This window comes from Choloepus didactylus, chromosome 1 (assembly GCF_015220235.1).
Source record: "Choloepus didactylus isolate mChoDid1 chromosome 1, mChoDid1.pri, whole genome shotgun sequence".
Classification (NCBI taxonomy): Eukaryota; Metazoa; Chordata; class Mammalia; order Pilosa; family Megalonychidae; genus Choloepus; species Choloepus didactylus.
Window position 1 is genome coordinate 119,988,833 of NC_051307.1, and position 27,696 is coordinate 120,016,528.

At 36.6% G+C, this 27,696-nt stretch overlaps 1 protein-coding gene and 1 long non-coding RNA gene across 4 annotated transcripts in view; one reads left to right on the top strand and one right to left on the bottom strand.

The window, feature by feature from the left end:
* The window catches only part of NLGN1 (neuroligin 1), a 931,345-nt gene that overhangs the window by 877,707 nt on the left and 25,942 nt on the right, over window positions 1-27,696 (bottom strand). The gene's annotated exons all lie outside the window — the stretch shown is intronic.
* Window positions 1,126-27,696, top strand: part of LOC119537896 — an 88,072-nt gene continuing 61,501 nt past the window's right edge. For all 3 annotated transcript variants that reach the window (XR_005217477.1, XR_005217479.1, XR_005217478.1), the window contains exons 1-2: window positions 1,126-1,165; window positions 14,520-14,656. This is a non-coding gene — a long non-coding RNA (uncharacterized LOC119537896). The remainder of the gene's footprint in view (window positions 1,166-14,519; window positions 14,657-27,696) is intronic.

The window sequence follows — 27,696 nt, forward strand, 5'->3', positions numbered from 1 at the left end:
GCTCATACTGGTTTTTACTGACTCATGAGAGCTCATTCTGAACATCTTTCCAAACTCCACATGTAGTGTCATGTTGGAAGTTTGAAATTGGACAAGGTGGGAATATTTACACCTAGGAAGTCCTCAAACACAATAACAGGCCTTTTTTTTTTTTTTTTTTTTTTTTTTCCAATTTCCAGTGAGCTGATTTTCTAGTACATCATTACATGTAACTTAAGAATTTGACTCTTTTAATGGAGCTTAATTAGCTTAGGGCCAGGAATCTGGTAAGTATGCAAAACAGATGTCACTCTCCATAGCAGAGATCTCGGCTTACAGTTTTCACTTGTATTTTCCAAGCACCTAAAAGAGTATCTGTTTATCATCAATGCTCAATAAATATGTATTTCATATTTTTACCACACAACCTAAAGATGAAGACATTTTTCTCCCAACTCATCTGCATCATTCTGACTTCATCTCTCCAGCCTTCTCTAGACCTTGTTTATTCATTTTCCCTTTTTATTCGTAACTGTTGTCTTTCCAGTAGTTCCTTAAGCTATTTCCCTATTTCTATTCTCATGTTTCCTGAACATAAGATTTAGCTCCTATGCCAACAATTCAAATCACCAATGACCACCTTATCAACAATTTCAATATTCTTTTCCCCTTTTTATTCCAATTTCTCTGGAACATTGTATACTGTTGATGGAAGCTTCCTTCTTGAAGTTTCTTCCTCACTAGACTTTGGAGGCACTGCATATTCTAATTTCATATTCTACCATATTTTCTTTTACCATCTGTGCTATTTTGGAGCTATTATTACCCCAGAAAAACAATGTTCTTTTAATCCATTCTTGTGTGGGCAGACCTATTGTGGGTGGGACGTTTTGATTAGGTTGTTTCCTTGGAGATGTGGCCCAGCCCATTCAAGGTAGGTCTTAACCCTTGCTGGAGTCCTTTGTGAGAAGATAAAGGACAGATGAAACTCAGAGAGCTCAGAGAAACAAAAAGATGAAATCCAGAGTTTGCCCTGGAGATGTGAAGAAAGGACCCACAGGAGCTGAGAGAGTAAGCCACTGAAACCAGAAGCTAAACCCAGAAGAGAAGGACCAGCAGACTGTGGCCATGTGCCTTCCCATGTGACAGAGGAACCCCGGATGCCAGCAGCCTGTCTTCAAAGAAGGTATCCCCTTGTTAATGCCTTAATTTGAACATTCTCACAGCCTTAGAATTGTAGCTTGTAACTTAATAAATCCCCATTGTTAAAAGCCAACCCATTTCTGGTATATTGTATTCTGGCTGCTTTAACAAACCAAAACACCATCTTTATCTTATACTTTTCTTTGTCCCTCAGTCTAACAATGGTTTTAAACAAGTTTTAGCAGCCATCTCTTTGAGTTTATTTCTTTGTGATTTCCTTCCAATTAAAGTATGACTTCATCTCTCACCTCTAATCCAAAAACAGTCACTTTGAATTCAGTCCTGTTCTTTGCCTATTCTCAGAGATTTTGAACTGCCTACTTGACATATCCACCTGAAAGTCTAAACTTTACATCAAATTTGGCTAAAACTAAAATTATTATCTTTCTTGAAATTCCCTTCCTCAGACAGCTCCAGTGTTTCTGTATGTTAGGTGAAGGGTTTCTCTCCTCCCTGCTGCCCTAGCATGTCTTATCTCCCAAAATCTCTCCTAGCTCAGGGTTTACAACCTTATTACAAGCTCAGTCAGTGGTTCTGCAAAGCTCATTTCTACAAGAAGTTCTCAGGAACAAATAAAATAGATTGGTCAGGTTTTCTGTGTTTGTGTTTGTTTTCTCTTCTGATCATTAGGTTTTTCATATTAGTTCAGTCTGTAAAACCCTGCCCCCTCTGTGGTGCTGTGTCAGTTTCCTGAGTCACTGGACGCAAAAACCCTGCAAGCAAGGCAGGAGGCAAGTGAATTGAACAAATCTTAATTATGCACTGATCCTTTGAAAATCTTAATTCCTTTTTTGGAAGAGTTACTAAGTATATTATCAGGAAATGGAATTATGAAATATTTTCACATCAAGTTATGTATCTAAAGGTGAATTAATATAGAATTAAGCTTTGGAAGCTTACTTTAAGTAAAAGTTGAATGAATTTTGTTCATTCTTTGAAACCTATTGGTTGCCCTTGTCTATAGGAGGCAATCTAGAATGGAAAATAATATATAGAAAAAACAATAGTACTGAAAATAAGTAGGTAATTGAAGATTAACCTTGGCCATTAAGGACATAAAAAAAAATGGGCTGGTGATATTCAATAATCATTTTGTTCATTCCCTCCTTGTGTACAGAACTGTAACTGATACTATGGAAGGTGGTTTGAGGAATAGCATGCATTTATGAAAACTAATGTTAAACAGTAAGAGATACTAGGCATTTGGAGTCAAGCAAGGCTGTGATTTTGATGCTACCACTTCATTTCTGGGAAACTTTGGAGGGATTCCTTAATTTCTCTGAACCCCATTTCCACATGTTAAAATTAGAATAAAAATGGTAGTGTGTGGATTATACATAATGTACATAACATGCCTCACAATAGTAGACTCTCAGTTAGTGGGAGTTATTATTTATGAAACGAGAGACTGTGAGCAGATACACAGGAACAAAATGCCCTTTGTGCCTTATTGCTGAAGTAGCAGTTCTCAAAAGTTTTGGTCTCTGCACTTCTTTACACCTTAAAAATTATCAAAGGCCCAAAGGGCTTTTGTTTACATGGGATATTATCCATGAATATTTATCAAATATTAAACATCAAATTTTGAAAATTTAAAAATATTTATTCATTTTTTTATTGAGGTTGTTTATATACCATACAATTATCCAAAGATCCAAAGTGTACAATCAATTGCCCATGGTACCATCATACAGCTGTGCATCCATCACCACAATTAATTCTTTCTCAATTTTTAGAACATTTTCATTACTCCAGAAAAGAAATAAAGGCAAAAAAGGGAAACTCAAATCCTCCCATACCCCTAACCACTCCCCCCTCCATTACTGATTCATAGTTTTGGTATAGCACATTTGTTACTGTTGATGAAAGAATGCTGAAATACTACTAACTGTAGTATATATATTTTTCAATAGCTATACATTTTTTTCTATATGCCCCTCTGTTATTAACTTCTAGTTACAGTGTCATACATCTGTTCCAGTTCATGAGAGAGATTTCTAATATTTGTTCAGTTAATCATGGACATAGTCCACCACAAGATTCACTGTTTTATACATTCTTATCTTTTAACCTCCAACTTTCCTTCTGGTGACATACGTGACTCTGAGCTTACCCTTTTCACCACTTTCACAGATCATTCAGCACTGTTAGTTATTCTCACAATGTGCTATCATTTGTTCAAAATAAGCAACCACTCCCCATTCTTTAGCCTCGTTCTATATCCTGGTAACTTAATATTTCATGTCTATGAGTTTACATATTATAATTAGTTCATATCGGTGAGACCCTGCAATATTTGTCCTTATGTGTCTGTCTTATTTCACTCAATATAGTGCCCTCAAGGTTTCTTCATCAACCCATTTTTATTTAAGATGGTTTTGTTCACACCCCATACATTCCATCCTAAGTAAACACTCAATGGTTCCCTGTATAGTCACGTATTTATGTATTCACCACTATCAGCACTATCTATGTAAGGACATCTCCATTTCTTCCATAAAGAAGGAGGATGAGTCAAAGAAGGCAAAGAATGCAAGGTTGACATTCATTTGTTCTCCCTCATGTAAAAAAAAAATATTTGTACCTTTTATCACAATTGATGAGCACCCTAGGTTTCACTGAGTTATACAAAAGAAAAAGAAAAAAGAAAGAGGAAAAAAACCCACACATGACAGCTTGGAAGCAACAAAAGGAAAGATAGCATTAAACTAAAGTAGAAGTAAGAGTGAGACAACATTACCAACACCAAGAGTCTCATACCTTTCCCCTATACCCCCTCCATATGCATTTACCTTTGGTATATTCCCTTGTTACATTAAAGGAAGCATAATACAATGTTTCTGTTAATTATAGTCCCCAGTTTGCATTGATTATATTTTCCTCCTAATCCTACCCTATTTTTAACACCTTGCAAGGTTGACATTCATTTGTTCTCCCTCATGTAAAAAAAAAAAATATTTGTACCTTTTATCACAATTGTTGAGCACCCTAGGCTTCACTGAGTTATACAATCCCAGTCTTTATCTTTCCCCCTACCTTCTGGTGTCCCAAATGCTCCTAACCTTCCTCTTTCAACCATACTTACAATCATCTTTGTTCAGTGTACTTACATTGCTGTGCTACCATCACCCAAAACTGTGTTCCAAACCTCTCACTCCTGTCTTTTCCTTTCTGTCTATAGTGTCCCCTTTAGTGTTTCCTGTAGAGCAGGTATCTTGTTCACAAACTCTGTCATTGTCTGTTTGTCAGAGAACACTTTAAGCTCTCCCTCATATTTGAAGGACAGTTTTGCCGCATATGGGATTCTTGGTTGGTGGTTCTTCTCTTTCAGTATCTTAAATATATCACGACACTTCCTTTTTGCCTCCATGGTTTCTACTGAGAAATCCACGCATAGTCTTATCAAGCTTCCTTTGTATGTGATGGATCGCTTTTCTCTTTCTGCTTTCAGGAATCTCTCTTTATCTTTGACATTTGATAATCTGATTATTAAGTACCTTGGCGTAGGCCTATTCAGACCGCTTCTGTCTGGGTATGGTGCACTTCTTGAATCTGTAATTTTATGTCTTTCATAAGAGATGGGAAATTTTCATTATTTCCTCCATTATTGATTCTCCTCATTTTCCCTGCTCTTCTCCTTCTGGGACACCCATGACATGTACATTCCCGCATTTCATGTTGTCATTCAATTCCTGGAGATGTTGCTCATATTTTTCCATTCTTTTCTATATCTGTTCTTTTGTGTGTAGGCTTTCAGGTGTCTTGTTCTCCAGTTCCTGAGTATTTTCTTCTGCCTCTTGAGATCTGCTGTTGTATGTTTCCATTGTGTCTTTCATCTCTTGTGTTGTGCCTTTCATTTCCACAGATTCTGCCAGCTGTGTTTTCAAAGTTCTGATTTCTACTTTATGTACGCCCAGTGTTTTCATTATATGCTTCATCTCTTTTGCCATATCTTCCCTAAACTTTTTGAATTGATTTAGCATTAGTTGTTTAAATTCCTTTATCTCAGCTGAAGTGTAAGTTTGTTCCTTTGGCTGGGCCACAACTTCATTTTTCTTAGTGTGGGTTGTAGTTTTCTGTTGTCTAGGCATCTGGTTTCATTACCCCAATCAGGTTTTCTCAGACCAGAACAGGCTCAGGTCTCAGGAGACAAAAGGTTTCCCTTTCCCTAAGGGTGTGTCTTAGAAGATTGATATACCATGTGAGGCCTCAAACCACTGTGCTTTTATGCCCAGCAGGTGGCACCTGTCAGCCTATAGCCCAGACTGTTGTAAGGCCCGTGGCTGTTTTCCCCCAGGCTCTGGGGTCTGGTTCTGAATTGAAGGCAGGTAGTAAAGCTTGACACCACCTCTTTCTTCTCAGGGAAGATACACCCCCTAGGGAGATACCATTTGCATTTGAATAGTCTCTCTGACTCTGCTATCTTCACCCTTGTCTGGGTCACAGCACTGGGAACTGAAAATGGCTGAGGCTTTCTCCACTGAGCCTAAAAAGGGACAGAAAGCCCCCCTTCAGGGCCAGTCCATGGCCACCATCAGTTTCACCCATAGGCCAGAGAGAGCACCTGGTCCCCTGAGCCCCCTCTTCCTCCCAGAGAGGTCCTCCAGCTCTCCAAGGTCAGTCATCACTAAAAGCCTCTGTCTGCTTGTTGGGGATTCATAGCTTGTATTGAGTAGTCAACATTTGTTAATTGAAATTCCAGTTGGAGCTGGGCTGAGGTATATTTGCTTGTTCAGGGAGTGCTGCTCTCTATCACAGCGAGGCTTTACAGTTTGGGCTGCCATGGGGGAAGAGCTCTCAGTGCGGGTCCATAGTTTTTACTTACAGATTTTATGCTACAGTCTTGGGCATTCTTCCAAATCCAGGTTGGTGTATGATGTGTGGACAGTCACATTTGTCCCCCAGCAGTTATTCCAGATTATTTACTAGTTGTTCCTGGTTGTTTATTAGTTGTTGCAGGGGAACTAACTAGCTTCCATTCCTCTCTATGCCCCCATCTTCCTTCAGCTATTTATTCATTTTAAAATAACATTAAACCCACTACATATTAATATAAATAACACATCTTTACATAAAATAATGGTATTTTCAAAAACAAAAAGAGTTTTTAAAAGAATGGCACTGGTTTACATTTTCCTAAGTGGCTTTCATGCTGGGCTTCAAAGAAGACATCTAACAGAAGACATATCTGCTTCTGCATTCAATCCATTGTGATATGTTGTTTGGTAGAAGTTTTAGAAGAAAATCTGGCCAAATACAGATATATAATTGAGAGGGTTTCAGGAACCCTGAGGGATCCTCAGATATACTTTGAAAAGTGCTTGCTTGACATTAGTCAAGAAAGCTGCTTGGAAGAAAAGAGTCTTAAGTCAAATCAGTTGTAATAGCGATGACGATGATGATGATGATGACAATGATGATGATGATGACTGAATAGTAATTGGAAGAGAAACCACAAGAGAATATTCTATGTGGTGGCAATGACTGAGGATAAGGCTGGAATATGAAGTTGACTGTATCCAATTTAAAATGCCATGAGAAGACAAAGCTAGCAGGAGTAATAATCTGTACTGATGAGAACTGAGAAAAAATTGGATGGGGAAGATGTGGGATGCTAAAGTTTATGAATACAATTGGAAATAAGTATTATATTTTGATTTATATTTTGTGTTGATTTGTTTTTTAAAATACTTAGAATAAACAATGTTCTACAGATGGTTTTTAAGGTGACTCTTCTTAGAGAAAACATAGTGTTAATTATTCAGAATACTTGATGACAATGCTTGAGGTATACATTGAGTCACAGAGCACTTACAAACATTCTAGAACTCTCCATAGTTTGGGAATAACTGTTTTTTGTGTTGTTGTTTTTTTTTGTTTTGTTTTTTTGTTTTTTTGCAGAGATAGATTTGAGAAAATACCTTAGTCTCAGAGGGACCAGGACAAGGTGGAGAGTGTGTCTCTCCTACAAAAAAGAGCTCAGCATGACCATAATTATAAGCAGAACTCAAAGAACATGGAAGGATGCATGCTGGGTGGCTAAAGAAAACTAAGAAGAGAATGATTTTGAATTTCTGTAGAATAGCTCAGAAGATGACTTATTGTTGGGGTCAAAATAAACTCAGAAGAAAATAAATTAAAAAATAAAGAAGAGATAATGTCAATCATTTGAAGTGAAAGGGGATATTAAAATGGTGATTGAGAATAATAAACACTGCATGCAAAATAAGTTGAAACAAAAAGACAGTAACGGTAGAGAGAGAAATAGAAGGTGGTTGCATTGATCTGGGAATGAAGTAAATAGGCAGAAAGTTAAAATCATCTTGGAGGAAGAATTTCCTGAATAGTAGCCTGGCTGTAGGAAGAAACAGAACCAAGGGAGGAGGTGGTGGAGGGAGGAGGGACTTGAAATGGATTTAGAAGTGATCTTGCAGTGACATGAACTACCCAAGGGAATACATGAAAAACGAGAGAGCCTCAAGTCCAAGGGCTAAGCTTCAACGGGCATTCAAAATAATTAGCAAGAGCAATGAAGGCAGGGAGAAATACAGGAAGTGTAAAATCCAAGGAAGAAAATTTGGGGTGAAGAAGAATGACTTGGAGGACAAAGACAGTTAAAAAGTCAAGAAAAGTGAGAACTCAGAATGACATTGGTACCTTGTTTGTTTTCAAAAGAAATGCAAATATTTATTGAACATTTAATATGTGTGGGGCATTCTTTAGCAGCTTTACATCAGTGCTACTCAAAATGGGGTCAGTAGATTGCTGCAGTCAGTGAACTAATTGATACCAGTCTGCAGTGAGATTAGTATAGAAACTCGAGAAACGAGAGTAAGCATTAAGAAACTTTTATAGCAATTCGACGTAGTAACATTGCCTGCTGAAACTAATAATAACAATTTTTAAATTTCCCATTCCAGTTTTCTTGTAATTCATTTTTGGTGCTTATAAAAGTATCAGTGTGCAAGTGATGATAAATAATACAAAGTAGTCTTTCACCATTGATAGTTTGAAAAGCACAGTTTATATGATTTATCAGATTTATTTCTCACAGCTGTGCCATGAAGTAAGTGCTATAATTGTGTCCATTTTATAGGTGAAGTTGAGGCATTGAGCAAACTCATACAGCTACTAAATGATAAGAAAACTAACCTAGATAGGTAGTGAAAATTTGGAACAGTAAAGAGGAGGAAGGAACAGCAGAGAAAGGGAAGATATTTTTTATTGAATATTGCAGCACACTTTCAGGGTAGGAAGAAAACATGACTTGGAGAAAGAATCTAGTTTTCTTTGTGAGTGCCTGCAGCATGGCTCAATAATTGTGGACTAAATGACAAGTGACTATAGGACAATGCCAAAACCAATTTGAAAATGGAAAGAATGGGATTAATGCTGACCTGTGGGTTGTTATTATTATTCAATTCCTTAAAAATGTATTGAAGATCTACTACATGTACAACATTACTAGGCAGAAAAGTGAGTACTAAAGTCAAGTGATATTTTTAATTGGGTGAAATAAGTAGGCTAATAACCTCTCTAAGACTCAGTGGCTTCCTCTGTATAATGGCCGTGATAATGGAATCTTCCTCATTTGAGAAATAAATGATGCGGTACTTGTAAAACTCAGCATGGTGCTTGGCTAATGCAAGGTCTCAAAAAATATTAGTAAGAATAAATGGGGTGGGTTGGGGAATTAGTAAACTAGGGAGTCTGTATTTCCCCAAGAGGATTTAATAATCTCATGAGTGGCTACAGTGTAAAATTCCCCAAGTGCTTACTAAAAGCTCTGACTTTGGTACTTTACCACCCTTTTAATTCAAAATCAAGGATTTCAGCCATGCATAGACAGTTCAATCTGTTTGATTGATTTCCTTACATCAAGGCTCATATAGGTGTTAATTGCTTGGAGGTGACTGGGAGATGTATCTGACTTGCTTGTAATGGACCTCCCTGGTGCTCAATAATTTCTAGAGCAGACTCCTGTCTCTTTGATTCATCCTGGGGTGGGATGCTGTCCAGATGTCTCTGGGGAAAAGGCCTAAGTCTCTGTCAAACCCAACTCTGCAAGACTGTTTCAGATTGGACAGAGCTGCACTTGAGATTTGGGTAGAGAAAATTACCAGACAAGTCTTCATGATGTTGGAACATAAGTATCAACTGGGGTTGGGACACTGGGTCCAGTGTCCATACTTCACAGACACTTTGTCTCTGAACACCTCTCTTTTATTATCATATACACCAAGCACACTGATTATGACCAAATCAAAATTTATTTACCCTTTATAGGCCCAACTTATGTCTGGGCCAGGGAAATAAAAATTCTGGAATATAGACAATGGCAAGCTTTCCAAACAATCAATTGGCTGCTCTGTTCTACCGCCTACTGATTCCCCGGAAAAATCAATAAAAAATGCCTTGAATTCTTGAGCTCTGAGGTAATACTTGACTAAAACATCCAACACCTTTACAGTTCAATCTGAGCTGTCTTTATAGGAGGAAGGAATGCTGGAGTTTGAAAAAAGTATATAGAGTAATAGTCTTCATTTTACTATTCCAGTTTATTTTTTAAATCATTTTTTATTTGTCTGCTCACCTCAACTAAGTTGTACGCCAATTGAAGGCTTACAGTTTTCTGGAGGATATGTCCATCAGTTTTCTTAGTTATGAAACACATAGGCTCCTCTAATTTAACATTGTTTCTTTCTTTCTGACAGTATGCTTTCAGGTATTTTAGGAATATTTCACAAATAACTAGGAATGCCTATAATACACTACTGTAAGTACAAAGGGTAGTTACAGCACGTGAAAAATTCCTACATGAATTATGAAAAGACATATTCCAACTCTGAAATTTGCATTCAACTCTTAATTACCACAGTGCCTGACCTATATTAGTAGTTCTCTAAATATTTGTTAATTACCATACTAATTAATAAATATTGTTTTTAAAATTATTCTTTAGTGTTATGTATCTAAGAACTTTCAAAGCAAAAACAATAATTCTGCATCAACAACTTTCTTCCACATATGCTAAAAAAAATCTTGCTTCTCATCTATCTTTCTTTTAAATAATAGCTCAAAAATTCCCAAAAACCCTGGATAAAGCTTTAAAAATGAGATCTCTGATTATAATTTCTTTTAAAACAAACTAAAAATATGTGTATGATACTCTTACAAAACATGTTATAGAGTTTAATTCCAGATTATTTAGGTCTTGTCTTTCTCAAACCTATTATAAGGACTTTCTTGAAATGGGTCAGTGTATGACTGATAATTTCCAGGTAAACATTATCATAAATACCTTTCTGGTAATAGTTTTATTTTGTTTCCTTAAATGCAATCAGACATTAATTTTCTGAAAACTACAGTGGAGCTATTTTGGTGGAGGGATCTGGTGGAAATAATATTGGAATATTGTGATAGACAATGTTCTGTTGCCTATCCGACAAAATTGCTCTCTTTTCTTTCATGTTGACCAAGCCCTTCTCCCACTACGTAGGCTAAAGATGCTAGATCCTTGCTTTACTAGCCTCCTTTTGCAGACAGAGAAGGGATGTATCATATGTTCCAATATTGGAGCCAATGGAACCTGAGAAACATGGGCTGGTGGCTTCTTTTTTTTTTTTTTTTTTTTTTTTTTTTGAAATAAATTCAAAGTTACATGAATAGTTGCAAAAACAATACTAGCCCCATACACAGAATTCCATCATACCCTGACCCCCCTCCCCCGATAGCAGAATCCACCAACTTTAACATGCTGTCACATCACTATTTCTTTCCCTCCCTCCCTATCATCCATCATCTATTGCTCTGTATTCTGAACATATGAGAGTTAGCTGCACACATCCTTGAACATACACTGTAATTCACGTATGCATTTCCCATGAACAAGAACATTCTTTTATGTAATTTCATTAAGCGCAGCTAAGAAGTATAAGAGAGTCAACAATGATACAATGCTTACATTCTATATTTCCTTTTCCTTATGTCTCAACTGTGTCCCTTCAAGCCACCTGTCCTCCACCCTCAAATCCCATCCAAGTTCATCCTTAGCATTCAATTGTTGTCTAGTTAGACTGTCTCTTTTTTTTTTTCCTTTTTTCAATTGTGGAAACATATATACAGCCTAAATCTTCCCATTCCACCCCCTCCCTAGCCTTCCATTAGTGGGATTAATCACATTTAGAATGATGTTAGGCTCTTTCCCACCACCCATTACTAGAAATTTCCCTTCACCTCAAACAGCAACCCTACACTCCTTTCTTAACTCCCCATTGCCCCTTCCCCCATTTCTCTTAACCCAAACTACTTTCCATCTCTATGGTTATATTCTCTGATAATTTCTTTGTGTTTACTGTGGGGCTTAAAATTAACCTCTTAAATCCCTATCAATCTTGCTTTTCTTTGATACCACCTTCACTTTAATAGGGCACATAAACTATGTCCCTATACTCCTTCATTCCCCCACCTTTATATAGTTGTCTAAAATTACATATTTTACATTGAGTTCAAAACCACTGATTTGTCCTTAGAGTTTGCGTATTTTCTATCATGTAGGAAGTAAACAGTGGAGTTACAGTTCAAAAATTATTGACTTCTGTTTGTATTCCATTGTGGTTGGAGAATGTTCTGTGAGTATATTCAATTTTTTTTTTTTTTTTTAATTTCTTGAGGCTTGTTTTATGTCCCAGCTTATGGTCCCTTCTGGAGAAAGATCTGTGACCACTAGAGAAAAATGAGTGTCTTGGTGATTTGGGATGTAAGGTACTATATATGTCTGTTAAAATTCTCTATATCTCTTTCTCCTTTCTTTGTCTCTCTGTTGGTAGGGCTTCCTTTAGAATCTGAAGTAGGGCAGGTCTTTTATTGGCAAAGGCTCTCAGCATTTGTCTTTCTGTGAAAAATTTAAGCTCTCCCTCAAATTTGAAGGAGAGTTTTGCTGGATAAAGTATTCTTGGCTGGAAATTTTTCTCTGTCAGAATTTTAAATACGTCATGCCACTGCCTTCTTGCCTCCATAGTGGCCATTGAGTAGTCACTACTTAGTCTTATGTTGTTTCCTTTGTATGTGGTGAATTGCTTTTCTCTTGCTGCTTTCAGAACTTGCTCCTTCTCTTCAGTATTTGACAGTCTGATCAGAACATGTCTTGGGGTGGGTTTATTTGGATTTATTCTATTTGGAGTTTGCTGGGCATTTATACTTTGTGTGTTTGTATTGTGTAGAAGATTGCGGAAGTTTTCCCCAACAATTTCTTTGAATACTCTTTCTAGACCTTTACCCTTCTCTTCCCCTTCTGGGACACCAATGAGTCTTAAGTTTGGATGTTTTATTTTATCTATCGCGTCCCTGAGATCCATTTCGATTTTTCGGATTTTTTTCTCCATTCTTTCTTTTGTTCTTTCATTTTCTGTTCTGTGGATTTCTAGGACACTCAGATGTTGTTCAGCTTCCTCTAGTCTTGTACTGTGAATATCCAGAGTCTTTTTAATTTGGCCAACAGTTTCTTTTATTTCCATAAGATCTTCTATTTTTTTATTTACTCTTGCAATGTCTTCTTTATACTCTTCTAGGGTCTTCTTTATGGCACTTATATCCTGGGCCATGGTCCTCTTGATGTCCTTTAAATCCTTTGCCATGTTTTCATTCTTCGATTGTAGTTCTTTGATTAATTGTGCGAGGTACAATGTTTCTTCCGAAATCGTGATTTGTGTGTTTGGAGCTAGATTCTTCATATCGTCTGGTTTTATCATATGCATTAAGATTTTCTGTTGTTTTTGGCCTCTTGGCATTTGTTTTGCTTGATAAGGTTCTTTCAAGTTGTAACAAAGAAAAGGATATCGATCTAATTTTTCAGAGACACAGTTTGGTGACGTAAACTTTCTCTAACTAACCAGCAGATGGTGTCTGTGAGTCACCTATATCCCTCAAATCAGTTCTCAATCTTTCCCATGGTGTGTGGGGAAACGATTCTTGTGGGTTCAGTTGGAGAACTCAGTTTGGGTGTGTTGCTGGAGCCGTCCGCCCTGAATGTGGGGCATGTGTACGGGTGGCCAGGGAGAAAGGGCAGTTCTACGATTCAAATCTCCCAGGTTCCAGGAGATTCAAGGCCACCTTCATTTCAGTTTAGCCCCAGACCCTCTCTCTCGCTGTCACACAAACCACCAGACTTGGCGTAGCGCCCCTGGGTTCTCCGAGCAGGTCCCCCCTCCCAGCTGCGATTCTCCAGGAGCTCAGCCGAGGGAATGCCATGCTACATCATCAGTGTGCACCATCCCTCAAGGGAAGCCCTGGGCCGCTGGGCTGTGCCGCAGGGCTCTCAGCTCGTTTCAGAATGCAGAATGTCTGAGGCTGTCTTTACTGCAACACCTTGCGGGCAGAGAACAGCTGAGGTTTTCTCCACAGAGAGAGAGTGAGGGACAGAAAAACTCCCAGGTTCACCCATCAGCCAGAGATAGCACCCGATTCTCTGGGCTCCCTGTCCTGAGACAGTTATGTCCCCCGATTCTCCCAAGGTCAGTTGTCACCAAAAGCCTCTGTCTGCTTGTTGAGGATTCGCTGTCTGTATTGAGCAGTTAATATTAAAACCTCACTTGGAGCTGGGCTGAGAGAGTGCACGGCACGGCTTCCATAAGGGAGGGGCTCTTGGCTCTAGGTTCTCAGCTCTCAGCGTGGGTCCGCAGTTTTACTTACAGATTTTATGCTGTGATCTCGGGCATTCCTCCCAATTCAGGTTGGTGGATGTTGAGTGTACAGTCACATTTGTCTCCCCGCTGTTATTCCAGGTTATTTACTGGTTTTTTGTTTATTTATAAATTGTTCTGGGGGAGACTAAGTCTTCCACTTCTTTCTATGCCATCTTCCCAGAATCCCCCCTGGTGGCTTCTTGAAATGTTTTTCTTCCTTAACTCAATGTGAAACAGAAAGAAGAAAAATGTCCTCCGTTTTCTTCTTTAGACAGTGTAACATGAGGACGTAATCCTTAGCACTGCTGCAGCTGCCTTGCAATCCCTAGGGAAAACCCAAGAACATCACGGAGCACCAACATCCCTGAATTCCTGAACTAAAAAACCTTGGAAACTAAGGTATCTAGCCTTCTTCCAACATAGAAAAATAAATCCTTATCTTTAATCATTTTGAACTGGTTGTTCAGCAACTTGCTACCAAAAGAATCCCAACTCAATTAAGTGGATTGAGAAATTATTGGCTGATGAAGACCTGGAAACATTAGACTGCTCTTTGAAGAGAAGTAGACATTGGGGAGAAGTATTACCGGATCTGGAGTTTGAAGATGTATTTGTGTTTGTTTGTTTGTTTTTTCCTTCATTTTTCTTTTTAAGAGAGAAGGGGCTTCAGCCTATTTAAGTGATGATTGGAAGAATCCGATTCAGATAAGATAAATGACACAGAAGAAAGAATGGGGTAAGATTCCTGAGACTGAAAGAAAAGAGAGAAAAGAGAGCTCCACCAGATACAGGTGATCACTCTCTCTTCTTAAAATACTTTCTCTTTGACATTAATGACATAAACACTCTAGTTTCCCTCCTACCTTGCTTACTGCTTCTTCTCATTCTCCTATGCTGTCTTCACCTTTGCTAGAACTCTAAAAATTGAGATTTATCAGTCCTTAATCTTTTTCTTTATCTATACACTGCATAGCTTTTAATTCCATCTATATGCTTATGATACCCAAATGAATACTTCAGGTCTTATTCCACCCCTGACTTCTGGATTGATTGTCTCTTTAATATGCCCATCTGGATGCCTCAAAGACTCAGAACTCTTTATTGTGTAACTATTACCTATCACCCCCACTCCCCACCTACAAAATACACATTTCTTCTATTGCCAAACTTTCTCTCTTAGCAAATGCCAATCCCATCCACTAGTTATTTAAATCAAAGACCTGGAATAATCTTTGAGTCCTCTTTTTTCATCATCCTCAACTCCCCCCATAGTCAATCTATCAGGAAGTCATATTGGCTTTACTCCCCAAATATCCAGATTCAGTCTACTTCTCTCTATCTCTATTAACTCCACCCTAGTCCAAGCCACCACATTCTCTCACCAAGACTAGTGTGACAATCTGCCTGCTTCCACTCTTGCCTGCCCACAATTCAATATGCAGGTAGCATCTAAAGTTGTCTCTTATAAGTATAAATCAAATCAAGTAATCTCCTTGCTTAAAACCCCCAAGGGCCTTTCTATGGCATGTAAAATAAAATGTAAACTCCTTATCATGACTATAAGAATCTCTCTGATCTGGCCCCTGCCTACTTGTCCAATTGCATCTCTACCTTAATGCCCCTTATTTATTTTATTCAAACCACACTCTTCTCCCTACTTTGTTAACACAGCCTCTGTGAGCTCCAAACATTAGTGCTACATGGTGCAAAATCTGCACAGCCATATGCATCAGACCTGACTGGAGTACTGGCATTTGCTGTTCTCTCTGTCTTATACTATTCCCCCTGATCTCTGAGTGGTCTGACTTCTCAGGAAGAAGGAGAAGGAGAAAGAGAAGGAGGAGGAGGAGGAGGAAGAGAAAGAGGAGGAAGAGGAGGAAGAGGAGGAGAAGGAGGAGGAGTGGAAGGAGAAGAAACTTTACTGTATTCCCTCCCCAATTCATCCTCCACCTTTCTCTGCCTTGCTCAGTGCATTGAGAGGAATGACCTCTACCGACTGCATCATCTCCACTCCCTTGTCCCTGAATTCTGGTTGGGTTCCCCAAAAGCATGCACTGGTGGGAAATTGGAGGGTAGAAAAAGAGAGGCTAGAGTAATACCTATCTTCCCTTCCCTCACCTCTTCCTACCAATCCATTCTTCTGACAGTGGCTGAGTTTCTCTATGGCCACAGCTCTTGTTGGGGAGGGGTAAGGGGTTCCCTCTTCTACAGCCACAGCTCCCACCAGGCTCTGGTATACAACGTTACTACCCTTTCTCCCTTCAGGTGTCCCACTGTTGCTGTTGCCAGGGTGGTTCACCCTCTCCTATTGATTCCCTTAGCTAAACTCACACTTTTATAAACAGCCCTTTCATTACACTCTTCAGATGAAGTTTTGTGAGTGTGCCATTTGCTCGTTAAGAGAAACAATAGGTATGATCATTGTACACTTCCTGTAATCCAGGCACTATTCTAAGCACTTTACCTGTCTTTAATCCTCACATTAACCCTATTATGTAGGTCCTATTAAACCTTCAACTTTACAAATGAGGAAACTCAGAAACAGAGTCTAAGTAACTTCCCCAAAGTTACCCAACCAGTAAGTGGTGGAATCTTACCTGAGTCTGCTCTTAACCACCATGCTAGACTGCTTTCCAAGAGGCATCTGTCCTTTGCCCTAATGAATGCTTCCTTCTCCCACCCCAGTCTCTGTTTATGTCACTGGCTTTATTCTTTTCATAGAGCCTACCACTTTTAAAAATTATAATTTATATTTACTTTATACAAGTTTATCAGCAGTCTCTAGTATAGAATGACAATCCCATGAGAATAGGAACCTGTTGGGCTTGTTTATATCTGTACCCACAGTGCCTAGAATAAACTTCACATATTTTAAGTATTCAATATAATATGACTTTCTTTTTAACGCAGCAATAAGATAATATGAATGTGAATACTGGCAAGAAAGTTGACAGAATTTACATCTGATAGCTTGTATTTTATCTGTGAAGAAGGAAGAGAGAAATCTGCTCTCAGTAAGGGAGAGAGTGAGTAGATCAAATATCTGTTAAGGTGGAGAAGTTTTGAAATCTTCATTGCACAGAGTGAGAGAGCATAGAAGGGCAGTAGTTGCTGTGGGCCCAGCTGAGATCGGTCAGTATAGATTTAAAGTATTCCCAAACTTCCCTATTTTCTGATTTCCTCCAACTGTGCTCAGCTGCCTGGTGGAAGCACAAAGAAAGCAGACCATACTGTGTTCAACCAAGAATGTTAAGGCAGCTGCTGCTATATAGAAATCACAATGGCTCCAAAGGTTTAGCAATCTGAAGCCATTTAATGTGGAAGCAAACTGTCCAGCATACCTCAGCAGGCTCTGAAAGTATTAATGTATTACTGAAGAGGGTAACAACTGAGATCACTGCATGGGGAGGACAACAAGCTCAGTCATTTACTAGCTGTGTGATCACTGCTAAATTATCTCATCTCCCCAAGTCTCACTTTTTGCTTATATAATATGAAATATCTACGCCTTCCTTGAAGAGTAGTTTTGAGCCTGGAAATTAAGCTTTAATTAACCTGAGAATGTTATACATATGGAACAGGTCATTCTAACATAATACCAGATTTAAGAAAAGGTACTGATTGACAGGAAACCATAATGGTTCTTCATATGCATAAGTTTTTTTTATATTTCCTTAGATATTAGATTTCTGAAGCAGCAGAGCTAAATACCAAAGAAAATATTTTATATAAACTCCACAATTTTTCTATAGTGTCAAAGAACTGTAAGATATGATTTATGTATACATATATGTGTATAGATATATATGAAAAAATAAATTAGCTATCTGAGCATGATCCTGAAGCCTATAGCTACAGACAAGTAGCATTTGAGATAAGAAAGAACAACAACAACAAAAACTAATATGATAATGGCATTACCCATTTCTGCAGGGAAACCAAATTGAAGAAAGTAAAATGGTTTTCTATTTTTGGCTTTTGATTTTACTTTTACAAAGTAATGAGAACCAGGGGAAGGAAATTTTTAGAGAAAATATCTACATACTTCTACTTAAAGTAACAGTTGTAATTTCTGGGTCATAAATAAAATATGCAAAAGTTACCCTGACAGGACTGAAAGAAGAGAATGGCAGAAGTAAAAGTGGAATCAATGTATACCAGACCTGCATGAAGTGACATCAGTGGCTAATTTAATTCAAGCAGACACCTAAATTTTGTCTTCCATTTTATAGATATTAGAGCCTATCCATTTTGATGAGCAGCATTACCTGCTCTCCTTCAGCTATACAGACAGGTAGCCACAGAAATCTATCAGTCATTTCATCTAGGCATTCAACATAATATCAAAGATGGAACAGATTCTATAACAACCTTAAAATATCAGGCACTGAACTTTCTGACAAAATGATTAAGTCAGAGTTTTATAAGAAAGACTGAATTTTAAATTTCCATAATCTCAGTATTGTATTCCAGTAATATTGCCAAGCTTCATTAAAAGACGCCCAGTGTGTGCTAGGTTTTGAAAACTGTATTTTTGCAGATTTTTTCAAATTAAAAATTTATATTAATATCACCAAAAATAAAGTGGAGCATAAATCATGAGCCAATTAATACTAAGGTATCAGTTGTCTTATGTAGCTTATTACTCAAGAAGATATGTTCACTGGTCAGTTATTTACAGTGTCAAGCTATCAATGAATAAATACAAGTAGGTATAAATTATCTATTTCAAAATGACATTACCTTAAAAGAATTTGATCTCTTCTAGTTCTTTATAGAATTTTGATTTACAATATGTAATGGCTATTGATTTAACTTATGGAATAATTTTTCTACTGATAAAATACAATGAAATTGTTCTCTATAAAAAAATTTCCATCTTAATAGTAATGCTTACTCTTTCTTTTTCTCCTAAAGCAATGGAAATTCATAAACTGTCAGAAAAGTAAATATTGCTGGAAGTTGGGAATTAAATATCCAAAATCCAAGTCTGAAAGTAAATTTAAAATATCTGTTATGAACAATCAAATATATAATGGCTCTATATAGTCAAATCACATGATTCAATAGATACTCAAGGTCAAATCTTACTGATTCTGCAAATACAAATACATGTTATTTCTGCATCTCCCATTTCTCGTTAAATGCTTCCAAAATTAGGAAATAGGTTTTCAAAAAATCTCAATGCAACAGAACTCATAAATGATATAATCATGGAAAACAAATTGGGAATAAAGTACATTTTCTAAAAAATAAAAATTTAATCATAATCAATTTGTCTTAGGAACACATATGCTATCAAAAGGAAAACTAAAAATGTGGCATTCAATTTCAATCTCCTGTTTCCAATTTAAAATATAACCAATTTCCTCCCCTAGAAAGATTAGTGATACAGTGTTTTATTACAGATGGCTCCAAACCACTTCAAACCATTTTCTCTAAGCTGATTAGAATTTTATTTAGTTAGTAGTGAAGGCTGTTTGCTTAATTACAGATATATATGTGAATGTGTGTGTGTGTGTGTGTCAGCATCTATGTGGATCCTATTTATTTGACCAAGTCATCCATTAATCAGGCAGACTTCTAAAATTTTAAAATATTTATAACCAATACTCATGGCAGCCAAGTTATCAATATTCTTAAATTCATGAATCCTAGGTTATCTCATCTCCTTACCATGAAATCTTATCATAAAATCTTGCATGTTAGGCCCTCCCAAAATTTTGGTTAATAGAATAATCAAGTATCTTTCAAAAGAACTTAAATTCTTTTAAAAGTTTTACTATAATCATGAAAATTATGTTTTATAATTGTTTCTAGTCTAGTGCTAAGAATCAATTATTTCTGTAAATATACAATAAAGCTCGTGAGATTTAACAAATTCAACACACATATCTATATGCAATCATGTATGGGCTACCAGTAAAATTACAAAAAAATCAGTGTTTCTTTACTTGGAGAACACTACACACTTTAATTGTTAGATACTATTTTTGCTTAGTATGAGAAAAATGAGATCTGCTTTTTTACAAGGAGGGGCTACACCAAGTCAATCCTACAATAAAATAATTGGAAAAATGTGATGGAAAAACTGATTAGAAATTTCATGGGAAAATAGACATTCAACACATTTTAAATGTAAGTACAAGAACTCAATTCTTTGCATATATCCAAAACACTATTAAAATCAAGACTAGGTTGATAATGTACTTAACAGAAATCATTGCATGGAGGGAAATGGATAACAGTGTTAAGTTCCTAAGTGTTTTAGCATTTTTCTAACCTATAAGGACATTGTCATGCCTCTAAATTTAAGTTAATTGCTGTTTACAAATATTTTTACTTAATTTGAGTGCAAGTGACATCATTGTGTAGTTAACAGGACTAACATGCACCACAAATTTCTGTAATAAAATTTTCTCTAAGTGTATTTGAAATACTAAAATTAGATTAATGCAGAAGGCATTCAGGCATTTACATCATGGCCTGGAGGTCTCACAGATTTAACATACACTTCATATACATTATTTTATAGGTGACTGGATAGTGCTTTTGACAGTGTGAAATAAACCTCAGTTTCTCCAATTATGTGGAGCCAGCACATTTTCCCTTGTGTTCTCTATCCAGGGATACATATTTCAAGGGAATGGAATCATAAAGCATTTATTCATCTTCAAGGTAATTCCTCCCTATATTTTCCCACATATTTCTTATTAAACTTCCATTCATTCCTTGGATTAAATTCCAGAATTTTATAAACCATGTCCTAATATAATCATAAAACTCATTAAGTGAGCCTCAGCAGGTTTCAAAGTTAATTCATCAGGCTTAAAATCACGGCTTCCTAAATAGGTGTTAAGGAAAACAAGTTTAGAGAACTTAATGTGTGCCATGGGGAAAAACATGTTTCCCTTATGCAAAGAAACTTGGTTGCTTAAGCTTTAAACAGACGTGCGTGTTTAAATTCTTTTCTTTCCAGAATTTCTCAGAGCTTTTAACATGCTAATATGTATTGCTAACATCCAAGAAGGAAATTTAATATGCAGCATTTCCTAAGCTTCCAAGGCAACTTTAGAAAAAATGAGTATCTCTGATAAATTGTAATTTCCTGAATATAATTTGGGAAATGCTGAAAATTTTACTAGAGAATCCTATTTTTTTAAAAACTTCAGAGAATTTAAAAAATACCCACCCAGAAACCATGTTTTTGCTTTTCTCACTAACAAATACCACTGTTCCCTCCTCTTAAATTCAAGGAAGAATAAAGGAATATCCAGTATCCATTCACCCCCTGAAGCAGTAGTTTCTTTATCTTTTCTCTCCACTGAATAATTCTAATTCTCTTAAGCTTTCTTCAGAGGCCCCATTTTAAAAATTGAGTCATTTTTAATGCTCCCTAAATCCTCTACAGTTGTCTATGACTTTCTTAAAAACCAGAGTTCTAACTTTTGAAAATAAAACTATAGAAATTAAGTAAAAATTTTTTCAGTGCTTCATAGTTGTTGACAGACAGCAGGATCATGTTAGTTCTTTAAACAAGAACATTACATTGCACACTATTTAGGAAAGATGCTATACCAGGCCTGTGATCCCAACACTAAGGCATATCCCAGAATCTGGAGAAGAGATTCTGAAGAAAGTTGGTAGACCTCTTTCATTTGGTTCTTTCTTCCATTCTGTTCCTTATGTGATATCTTAGTTTGCCAGAACTGCTATCACAAACACTACAAACTGGTTTGGTTTAACAACAGAATTTATCGGCTCACTGTTTTGAAGCTAGAAGTCCACAATCAAGATTGCAGGAGGGCCTGCATTCTGGCGCTGCCTGCTCCTATCACTGGTGTTCCTTGCTTGCATCTCTGCCTCCCTCCCCGCACATAGCAATCTCTCTCCTGTGTCTACTCTTCTGCTTTCTGCTGACTTCTGCCTTCTCCCTGTGGCCTTCTCCAACTTCTGGTTTCTGATTTATTTTCTTTATAAAGACACATTCTCATTTAGTTGGGCCACATCTTAACTAAAAATAGTTCCCAGAGGTCCTATTTATAAGGGGTTCATGCTCACAAGAATGTGGATTAAGATTAAGAACATGTCTATGTCTCAGAGGGGCAGGCATGTCAACAAAACATTTCAAAAAATGTCTATGTTAGGGGTATAGAATTCAATCTAACACATGGTTTTAGTAGGAAAGACAAAGTGTGTATTCAATATTCACTTCTCATTACCTTATTTAAACTATACTCCTATCTTAGTTGGAAATTAGATTTCTGCTATAGAAACTTTATCACAGAAAACATTTATGCAACTAGGATATAAGATTTCCTCCACTATCAATTGGAATGGGTTTTTATTTGAAAACACAGTCTGAGGGAGAAAAAAGACTGTTAAAATGGAATTTATATTAAAATAACCAGGTGATCAAACGCTATTCAGATTGCCTTAAAAGAAAAATGAATTCATGTGTGTCTGCTATAATCTCAAAACTAATGAATCCATGAGAACTAACCTCCTTTTATATCAAGCCTACAGTGTTATAAAAGAAATACCAAAATCCCAAACCTCATAATCCATGGGGACTAAGATGTTTGTGAGCTCAGTTCAGTGGCAGAAATAAAGAAAGGCACTCTTAAATTGCCAGTAGGTGTAAAATATAGATTTGACGGTGGAGATGATGGTAGCCGTGGCTAATACAGGTGATTGATAGTACGGAAGGCTATGTCAGAGAAGGCAAAGATGGCAGACCAAGAAGCTGCAGTAATGAAGGTACAGGTTGTACATGGTGGTGTGAAGTAAAAGCAGCAACAGGTGCAAAGCCACAGGAGCAGCAATGGAGGAAGCAAAGGTCGTGGCTCCTGAGAGATACTTGGCATATTTGCAGTCTAGAGATAGGATTGAAGGGAGTTAAAAGTCGGTAACTAATCAAGAGGCTAAGTCCACTAAGCTCTAAGCTACATAAATAGACAAGTAAGGATAGAGAGAGCCACCTCTATACCAAGTACTAGAAGCACAACTGAGATTAGAACCCATATCATATCCATCAAGGTTTAATATCAAGAGGAGCAGAGAGCTATGCACATAAGTGCTGGATAAATCTCAACGCATATTTCATGGTTGTTTCAACTGTCTTTCGCCAATGTTCCAGAAAAAGTCTCATCTTCCCTCATCCCACCTTAAAAGGCTTCTCATCACTGTAGATGATGGAGTTGTTGCCACAGTAGGCACGGTGGCATTGGGCATGGTAGTGAATGCCAGCAGCAAGAAGACGGCTACAGGTTAACTGAGAAAGCAGGAACTGAAGAGCTGTAGGGAATGCAACAGTCAAGCTATTTCAAATAGAGGGTACTCCATTTCTTGGGAATCTTCCTTAAGTTCCCACCCTATTTCTCTATCAAAGAAATATTGCTGGTGAGAATGTAAAATGGTGTAGCTTCTGTGAAGACAGTTCAGCAGTTTCCTCCAGGAAGCAAAGTATAGGAAGGACCATATAACCCAGCTATTCTGCTACTAGGGTACATATCCAGAAATCTAAAAGCAGAGACTTGAACAGATATTTGCACACCGAAGTTCATAGCAGCATTATCACATTACAAAAGGTGGAAGCAACTTAAGTGTCCATCAAGATCTGAATGGATAAACAAAATGTGATATATACATACAATGAATATTATTCAGCCATAAGAAGACATGAAGTCCTGATGCATGCAGAAACATGGATGAACCTTGAGAACATTATGCTGAGTGAAATAAGCCAAGCGCAGAACAAATATTGTATGATCTCACTGATTTGAGTTAATTATAATAAGCAAACTCATAAGAGTTAGAATCTAGTAGATAGATTACCAGGGGATAGATTGGGGTTAGAGGATGGGGAGTTGATCCTTAATTTTTATAGAATTTCGATTTAGGTTTAGTGTAAAGGTTTGAAAATAGATGGTGGCAATGATAACACATTATTGTGAATATAATCAACAGCACTGAATTATATGGGTAAATATGGCAAAAGGGGAAACCTTAGGTTGTATATGTTACAAGAGTAAAAAATTAAGAGATGAAACATAGGACTGTATAACCCAGTGAATCCTATTGTAGAATATGGATTATAGTCAGTAGTACAAGCATAAGAATGTTCTTTCATGAATTATAACAAATGTATAATATTAACACAAAGTATTAATAATAGGGTGGTATATGGGAAAAAATATGCCTAATGTAAACTATGGATGATAGCTAATAGTGCTATTTTAATAATCTTTGATCAGTTGTAACAAAGGTAACTACTGTTAGAAAAATAGTACAATTACAAAAAAGTGATACAATCAAATATGACAGATGTTCCATACCATTTGTTGGTGGCAGGGTGGTATATGGGAATCCTGCATTTTATGCATGATTGTTCTGTAAACCCGCAACTTCTCTAATAAGAAAAATTAATGAAAAAAAATTTCTGACAATCAAATTTGTTACACAGTGCATCTTACAGATATCCCTTGCTTGGTCATTCATGCAGAAAACAGAATCCAGTTCAAGAGACTTTAATAAAGGACGATTTACAGAGGTGTGAGCAGAGTTAAGGGAACGCAAAAAGAATGTTGCAGCACCCAGAGAATATCAACTGAAGGAAATTATTTACCCAACCTAGGGACAAGACAAAAAAATAGTGTTACTGGAATGCTATTAGATCTGGAGGCATGGATGAGGTAGTTATTGAGAAGATACATCTCATCTTGGCTCAGTAGTTTGGCTTGGGACTTCTGCAGATCAGAAATATCAATTATACATTTATCCTAGGTTGCTCCTTGGAAACATTAGTTCATATCACTCATAAAAGAAGAAGTTCATTTCTGTGAGAAAACAAATTAAATTATTGGGTGGAGGCAGCTTATAGAGATCAAGGTCAGCCTATCAGGGTATAGAACAAGGCAGAGACAATGGTAGAATATGGATCATGGATCTAGGTGGTGTGGGGTCACAAACAAATAATAACCAGCAGATTTAGTAGAACTTAACATAAATTCAAAACTTACTGGTAAGGGTTAGCTCTATCAACTCACCTCTTTAAAAAGTTTATATGAATATCCAATCAAAATCAATCGGGCATCTCCTTTGAAATTAAACCATGCCAATAAATTCTCCTGGCCCAAAACATAGAGCCTTCCCCATTTGGCTTACCTATAGTAGGGAACCACAAATTATGGGAAATGAGCCATGAGTGGGAAGAAATTCAGAGTTATTAAAACGTGTTCCAGAGCTTGTGTGTGTTCTAGGCATTGTCTGCCAAAGAATGGGAGCCACTGTCCAAAGCAAACAGAAGATGTGTGATGGGCAGCAATTTTTGTTTGTTTCTAAATACTTAGAAATAACTTGAATAGATGGAAATATATTATAGATTCTTATCAGCATATTTGAATGGTGGAAATGAACATTTGTTTTGTTTTAAATGCTAGTAATTTAAAACTGTTTCTTAATTTCTTTGCAAAGGCTATATCGTTTTTGTCCTTTTTCTCAGCACAAGTGTTGAGTTCACTGAATATCTGATGCATTGATTTAAAAAGGGAGTTTTAGATGTGTCTAAAAAAGAACAATATGGCTAATAATGTAGATGATGTGCCATCTGATTTTGTTCTTTGCTGTTTTTAGATTAGTTTGTTTGCTTTGGGGGTATAATTACAAAGAGCAGAGACTCAGTTTTGTACTGGGTCCAGGATGGCTCTCTCTGACCCAAAAGCCATTACTTCCTCTTCAGCATATCTTTCCCTCATTAAAAATGATGTTTGCTTTCCTTCTTAACTGGATTCAGGGTATAGACTTATACTACATTTTTCCCTAAAAATGACTTGCTTTAATTGAAATGATAAAATATTGCAAAATGCTGCTACAGTAAATATTGAGATTATTATACACATCTGTAGTATTAAAAGAGAACCAAACTCTATAACATAAAGACATCATATATTTAAAAGGAAAATAACAATTTAAAAAGGTAAATGAACTTTAAAAAAATAGGATCAACTTTTCTGTGGCAGATGATGGAGGTTAGAAGGAGGGAGAATGTGAGAAATAGAGGCTACATTTAGTGCACAGTTAAAGGATTATGCCTGCTTGTGAAAGCTTTATCATATATATTATATGGAGAAATGTATTAAAATTATTCAACAAAAAAGTCAATGGAACAAAAGAGGTAAGTCATGACTATGGCAGATAGGAAACAGAATTGCTGTTTTCCTGGGAGCCTTTGTTGCTACTTTTCTAACACTTCAATGGTTGAAAGGAAATCAAACCGTGAGAACTTACTGCCACTCCAGTGAGCCCTGGGGGATTTGTCACAAATTTGGAACCTGAGTGGCCTCAAGCTTCACAGCTCTGGTCTTCAGAAGTGACAAAAAGCAAGGAGACCAACAGAGAATGTGGAGCATTAGTAACGCGGAACTGAACACCAACATATTTTAAATTGCTGGGAGAACTTCAGGCCACCTTTTCAGTTTTATATTAGACCAAATGACCAAATAATTTCCTTCAAAACATGTGCTATACTTAGGAGCTTCCAAGCAACTATTATTTTGTCTCTATTCACAGATAATTTTGAACTTATTCTTGACTAGAAGAAAGCTTCTTAAACACTGAAAATTGGTTAAATAACTACAAAACAGAGTGGCTTTGCAATTCCTTTTAGACTCTCTTATAAAGTGTCCCTCTGCTGAAAAGCTCAGAAAGGACAGAAACATTCAAGGGAACTTAGCTGTTTTTGCCATAGACAAACAACCTCTATGGCATGTTGGGGAAGCAGGTAAAACGGAGTGCAGTTGATTCCAACTACATGACAGCCTTTATTTCCTAATTTCTGATATCTTCATTGGAAAAATACCTCTACTCTTCTCCATGTTGAAACTGTACTGGCTGAAATATTTCTTTAAGCATTTTCTCTCTCAAAATCAAATGTTTCTTAAGCCCATGGATCTGCAATCACCTGGAGTGTTTGATTAAAATACAAATTCCCAGCCCCCACATCCATGTAATTCAGATGCATGTTAAAATTTGAAAATCATTGCTGTAAAGAGAGCTGAGTTATTATTTCAGAAGTAAGAATATGAAAATTAGAATCTACTGTGCTCTGCTTTTGAGATCTTTAAAAGATTTTAGGAAAAATGGAAAGTTAAGGCAAGAATACTTTGAGTAATTCAGATATGACTAAAAGTTGTCTAATATGAATCAACCATAATAAATCATTTTATTTCAGAATTCCCACACTCCCAACTCCCACCTATGGTTAAGGCTTTTGCATTAAAATTGATTGATTATACTTTGATTATAATTGATTATACTTTCAAAGTTATCACATTTCTGTATATATGTGATGTGTCACAATAAGGAAATAACTGAAATTGCAGAATAGTAACCCATAACATTCTGTGAAATTTGCTATATAACTACTTGCTAAATTGTACTTGAAAGTTATCACATTTCTATATATATGTTATACTTCACAATAAGGAAATAACTGAAATGGTGGAAATGTAACCCCTAACATTCTTTGAAATTTGCTCTCTACTTATTAAATCATACTTTGAAAGTTATGACTTTTCTGTATATATGTTATATTTCACAACAAAAAAATGTTTAAAAAATTGATTCTAGAATTCTATGTAGTCTGGTCCCCCCCCCCAAAAAAAAATAAGCTAAGCTTAAAAATCAAAAAGCATTTCAGCTGATTCTTGAATACTCTTTACAAGACTCTCACACTTTGCAATTTCGTAAGTTTATAAATTAATTCAGAAATAATTCCTAATAAAAAAGCAATAAAATTTATTTAAATAATCTTTTTCATACAAATACAAAT